The sequence below is a fragment of the Macrobrachium nipponense genome, chromosome 4, assembly GCF_015104395.2.
Source record: "Macrobrachium nipponense isolate FS-2020 chromosome 4, ASM1510439v2, whole genome shotgun sequence".
Taxonomy (NCBI): Eukaryota; Metazoa; Arthropoda; class Malacostraca; order Decapoda; family Palaemonidae; genus Macrobrachium; species Macrobrachium nipponense.
The window spans coordinates 16,217,811-16,223,810 of NC_061100.1; positions in this window are offsets into that span (position 1 = coordinate 16,217,811).

The window sequence follows — 6,000 nt, forward strand, 5'->3', positions numbered from 1 at the left end:
TTTCCTTACATGAAAAAGCTAAGAGGACATAACTCATTCGTCTAATATCTTCTGACATCATAATATTCTGGTCAGCCAGTGCAGCGTAGCGCATATTGAAAGCACTGATATCGGTGTTTTAAAAGGTTAGGAAAAGGTGGAGCGTTTCAGTTATATTCGTACCTCAAAGGAAAGGGGAAAAAAATTTCAGCATTTGAAAATGACATCAAAGGAACGCAACTACTGATTTCTTAAGACTATATCATTTGCGTGACTGAATATCCTGGATTATTTGTTAATAACCACTAATATTCGGACAAGCACACGCAAGCTTGTACGAACGTATATATATATATATATAGTATATCGCGTTTAACACACGCGCGACTTCCCTAGGAAGGTCTTTATTAAATGGCTATAAGGGATTTGAGTATTACAGGAATTTTTTGAAGTTTTGCGAAATATGCTTGTTCACACAGAGTGCCATACTAGTAGCTTAAGTCGGCAGAGGATATATATATATATATATATATATATATATATATATATATATATATATATATATATATATATATATATATATGTATATATCTTATCACATGCACAATTGTTCTGTGCAGTGGTACAATTACTATGGTAGATTCGAATTAACCGTCCATCTGATGTCTAGGCCAGTCCCTTACGACGCTCCCTAAGGAACATACATCCAGCCTTGTCATTGGCTCATCAACAGCCAATCAGGAGCGTCGTGAATCTACAATAGAAGGACCTCATTATTTTGATTGCCATCTTGATCATACACCATCTTTTATACTATTTCAGCAAGTGTGGATATTGCCGATTAATCTTTTCTTTTATCATACTATCTTAAGTATCTAGACTGTATGTTATTTGTCTATTCTTTGTATATTCCATGTATGTGGCCTTGAGCTGATAATAAAAACTTTTATTATTATTATGAAATCTGGATGGTATCTGAACTGAATGTGTATGTGTGTGTGTAAAGTATAACAAAATCGTTATGGAATCTTATGCTAGGCAGTGGAATCTAGAATAAATAGTGTGAAGTTCCACCCTTTGGGAAAAAACATTAGTCATGATCGGATACACACACGCAGAAACCAGTACATACATCCACATAAACGTGAGACCAGACGCAGTATTCTTCCAGTTGTGAAAAATACGCGTGGAGTTTTTTTCCTTTTTTTTTATAAATGTCGATCGAATGGAAGTGCGGTCTACTACTCCGTTTTCCTCAGCCGCGTTATCCCAACTAATAGACATCTCGTGACGAGTACTAAGAGAGATATAAAAGATAAGGAGTAAAAAATGGGCCCAAATCTTCGGAGCAATCGAGTTTTCTGTTCCTATAGTAGATTCACATCAACTGTGGATATAGCCGATTAAACTTTTTCTTTTTATCTTGTTATCTTGTGTATCTATACTATGATAGTCTATTCATTGTATATTCCATGTATGTGGCCTTGAGCTGATAGTAAAAACTATTATTATTATTATTGTTATTATTATTATTAAAGCTGGATGGTACCTGAATATGTGTGTGTTGTGTGTGTGTGTGTTTATGTGTACAAGTATAACAAAACCGTTATGGAGTCTATTGTTAGGTGGTGGAATCTGGAATAGATAGTGTGAAGTACCAACCTTAGGGAAAAAAATGGTTATGATTGAGTGCACACACGCATGAACGAGCACAAAACCAGTACATACATCCACATAAAAGTGAGACAGACGCAGAATTCTTCCAGTTGTGACAAATATGCCTGGAGTTTTTTTTTTCTTTCTTTCTTTTTAAAGGTCAATAGAATGGAAGTACCGTCAATGCTATTCTGTTTGCCTCAGCCGCGTTATCGTAAATAATACTCATCTCGTGACGAGTACTAAGAGAGATATAACAGACAACGAGTAAAAAATGGGCCCAAATCTTCGGCGCAATCGAGTTTTCTGTACATCGCATAATCAAGGCCAACGGAAATAGATCTACCTTTTCGGTGGTCTCTGTATAATGCTGTATGAGCCGCGGCCCATTAAACTTTAATTATAGCCTGGTGTTAGCCTGTCCTAATCGTTACCAGACGCACGATTGCGGCCAACTTTAACTTTAAATAGAATTAAAAAAAAAAAAAAAACTACTGAGGCTAGAGGGCTGCACTTTGGGATGGATGATAATTGGAGGGTGGATGATCAACATACCAATTTGCAGCCCTCTAGCCTCAGTAGTTTTTAAGATCTGAGGGCAGACAGAAAAAGTGCGGATGGACAGACAAAGAATCTCAATAGTTTCCTTTCACAGAAAAGTAAAAGGAATTGTACATAGAAACGCTGTTCGCGATATCTGTTCCTGTAGTTTCATACGGAATTCACTTTGGAATAACTAACACCAATGGGACGTACCTAGTTTTGTAAAGACTTGAGAAGATATAGAGAAGGTATTTAGAGAGCAGCTAATATGCGTTGTATTCTATATATATATATATATAATATATAAGTATATATCTATATATATATATATATATATATATATATATATATATATATATATATATATATATATATATTATATATATATATATATATCTCATTTTCTGCATACGAATAATACTTCGCAGTAACGATAAGTATTTATTCTCCCTCGTTCATAATATCGGAGACTTAATTGGTTAGGATACAACTATCAATTTTATTCGGAATTCCAAATGAATCTATTGAATAGATGATTTATCAGAACTCATTAGTGCTGTAATTACTTATGATTATGGTTAAATCTGACTAATTATGGATGGAATAAAAGCATACAGTTCAGTCGTTAATTTCTAAGCAATAGGATACATAACTCGACTGATTTTTGTTCAGTATCTTCCTGAATTTGTAGCTAATTCATCTTCAGTACTTGTTATAAAGGTTAAGCTAAAGATGGGGGAGTAAAATGAGTATTTTTTGGGCTCTTTAGTCAAATTCACATTATTTTTCTCCCGTTGGGCGATGGTGTCATCATCGGACATCACGCGGTGCACTGTAGGCATTACTAAAAGGGTCTTTACAGCCCCAGACTGCAGCCATTTTTCAGCCTGTTGTTTGACCTCTATCTCATTTCCTTTCTGTCTCTCTAGATTCACTTAAGCAAATATAGGCTCATATTCCTTTTCATGACTGATTGATTAATTAGTAGTTGCTGGCGTCGCAACGACGAGGTTATTGACGCCGGCTTCTCATGAGAGAAAAAAATGGAGATATCTGGAGAAGATAAAACGTTCTGCCCCAAACCTGATTTCATCAGCATTTTTCAACCTAAAAAGAACCACCAGATGCTGTTTAATCTTGGCAACTCATTACCGGGTAATTGTCTGTTTCATATTTTGGTTTCGTCTACAGAGTCTATCATCATACGTCACTGGATAATGACTTGCATCTTTCTCTTCGTGAAGACCAACAATATAGCTTCCAAAGTTGTCTGATCTATAAATTCGACGTTTTAAAAGTCAAATGCAAAATACGGATGATTTCAATGTTGGTAATGATTAAATCAAACCGGTTTAATCAAGTGATAAAATCATTTATTTGTTCATAAAAATAATTATGATTTTTTAAAATTTGTTTTTAAATTAAAATTTTTTTATTTGAAAGCAAACAAATTGAAAAATATGGTTTGAAGGTTAATAAAAACTTGATCATAACTGTGCTGCTTCTATTTATTTTGATATATAAAAAAATTGCAAGTACATACTTTAGGCCAGAACTGGAAGCCTAAAAGATAAATCAACAGTAATTCTGTCATAAAGTACAGTTTGGGGAAAAAAGTATTGGAAAAACATCTAACAAATAAAAAAAAAAACAAATAAATAAATAAATAAATCACTGATTTTTCTTTTTTTTATTTTAAAAAAATCACCAACCCTGCGGACGATACGGTGAAAAGGAAAATAGGGATAATTTTTGTTGTAAGCATTAAATGAGTGTTGCCTTATCAGTAAAATTTATATTGACAAAACAATTAGTGTTCTTATAAGTATATTCAACATCAGAGTTGATTGGTCCTTCTCCCCTTTTGTATTTCTTACATGGATACGTAGTTACTGGTTCAAAGTAAAGACATCAAATTGTTTATACCATCAGTGAGAACAATCAAAATTTTTTATATCCCAGAAAGATTATTATTTGATTGCTCTGGGGTCGCAACTACTGGGGTCATTGACACCATCTCCCAGAAACAGAGACAGTAATGAAGTCCACCGAAAAGGCGTGCCAGACAGACACGAATTAGGAATCGTCAGCCTCAGAGGACACCTATTTTATCCTGGCAAATATCATCACAAGTTTCCAGAAGTTACGGGATGTCAACAAAGCCTTGAGGAAAAAAAGTTAGTGTAAAAACGTAGGCGGGAAACCAAGTACATACAATCGCTATGCCGTGAAAATTTAATGTTTATGAGGTTCGTTCATTTACGCTTTATTCGCCGGTTGATGTTGAAGTGTCTGTTTGTTTGTTTGCATGGCGTTTTTACGTTACCATGGAACCAATGGTTATTCAGCAACGGGACCAACAGCTTTACGTGACTTCTGAACCACGTCGAGAGTGAACTTCTATCACCAGAAATACACATCTCTGACCCTCTCAATGGAATGCCCGAGAATTGAACTCGCGGCCACCGAAGTGTCTGTTCGTTAAAAGTTTTGGAAGCACTACGACAGTCCTTTTCCTAAAATATCTGTCAAAATTACAATGGACGTCTGTAATAGAACGAATAATGAAAAACTAAAGTATACCAGGAATGCCTTCTCAGTAATTATAGAGATAACCACTTCACTACTCCGTTTAAACAGAGGTAAAACATGAAACAAAATCACTGCTTTTAAAAGAAGCATTTCCAGTCACGCTCCGAGTCATCAGCTTCTCAAACCTCTGCCTGCAGGCAGTATTTAGGGCGTCATTCCCGAAAGCCATTCGGAGACCCATTAATTGGGTGTGTTCGCTTTACTGCCGACGGCCGCTTTAAGCAAGTTCCTCATTCATCCGAACGAGAGAACCAGAGAGAGATTTATTCTCGGTGGGTCGCTGGAAATCGAAACAAGTACAATTCAATGAAGCAGAGACCGGACATTAGTTGGCAACACTCTCGCGCTCTGTGACCTGATGACCTCATTTCGTGTAGCTTAATGAAGACATTAGTTCGTAATCCTACTTGAAGGAGAAACTTTATATAAAGTTATATAAGGGAACTTCTAAAGCACGAGATAATGTTACAATTCATTTATGTTGATAGGTATGATGTGCATCGGCTCTCAATTAATGGTTCATTCAATGACTCTTGGGCACAGCGAAAAGATAAAAGTTTGCCTGAAATGAGAGAGAGAGAGAGAGAGAGAGAGAGAGAGAGAGAGAGAGAGAGAGAGAGAGAGAGAGAGATAGTTTAGAAAACATGTCACAATTCCTGCCAAGAAAATATTGCATCATCATCTCACTTAGAAATAACCAAGTAAAAGTATTGAATTTTTTTCGTAGCAATGACACACACACCAACAGAAATATATCTGATTTCCATCTAAATATAAGGCATTGAGAACATTCCAGATGTTTGATGTTTATAAAACATCTGTATCTCTTTATTATTAACTTTAATGCAGTGCCAAGCTTTCTTGTATGCACTGGATGAAGCAATACTCTCTGCTTAGAGTCGCACAAAGTGGCTGTAATTCGAGGTACTCCTAATTCGAAATCTTGCTTTATGTTGCAATTGGTCTGTTGCCTTAGGGGGAACTGAGACGCAGAAAATGAAATGAAAGCAATGATGGCCAATGCAGTGAAGAGGGACAGTAATGACCTGCGTTGGAGTTTGCTGAATCGCTAAGAAGTACGAATCTCGTGACCGTATTTATCTCGGGTTAATGAAAGTTTGTGGTTAATAAATGGCGCTACGAAGTATAGACTGTTGTTGTGTTGTCCGTGACATTACTCATGGAATACTTGTAGATGTATTGCCCGTGACATTACTCATGGAATACTTG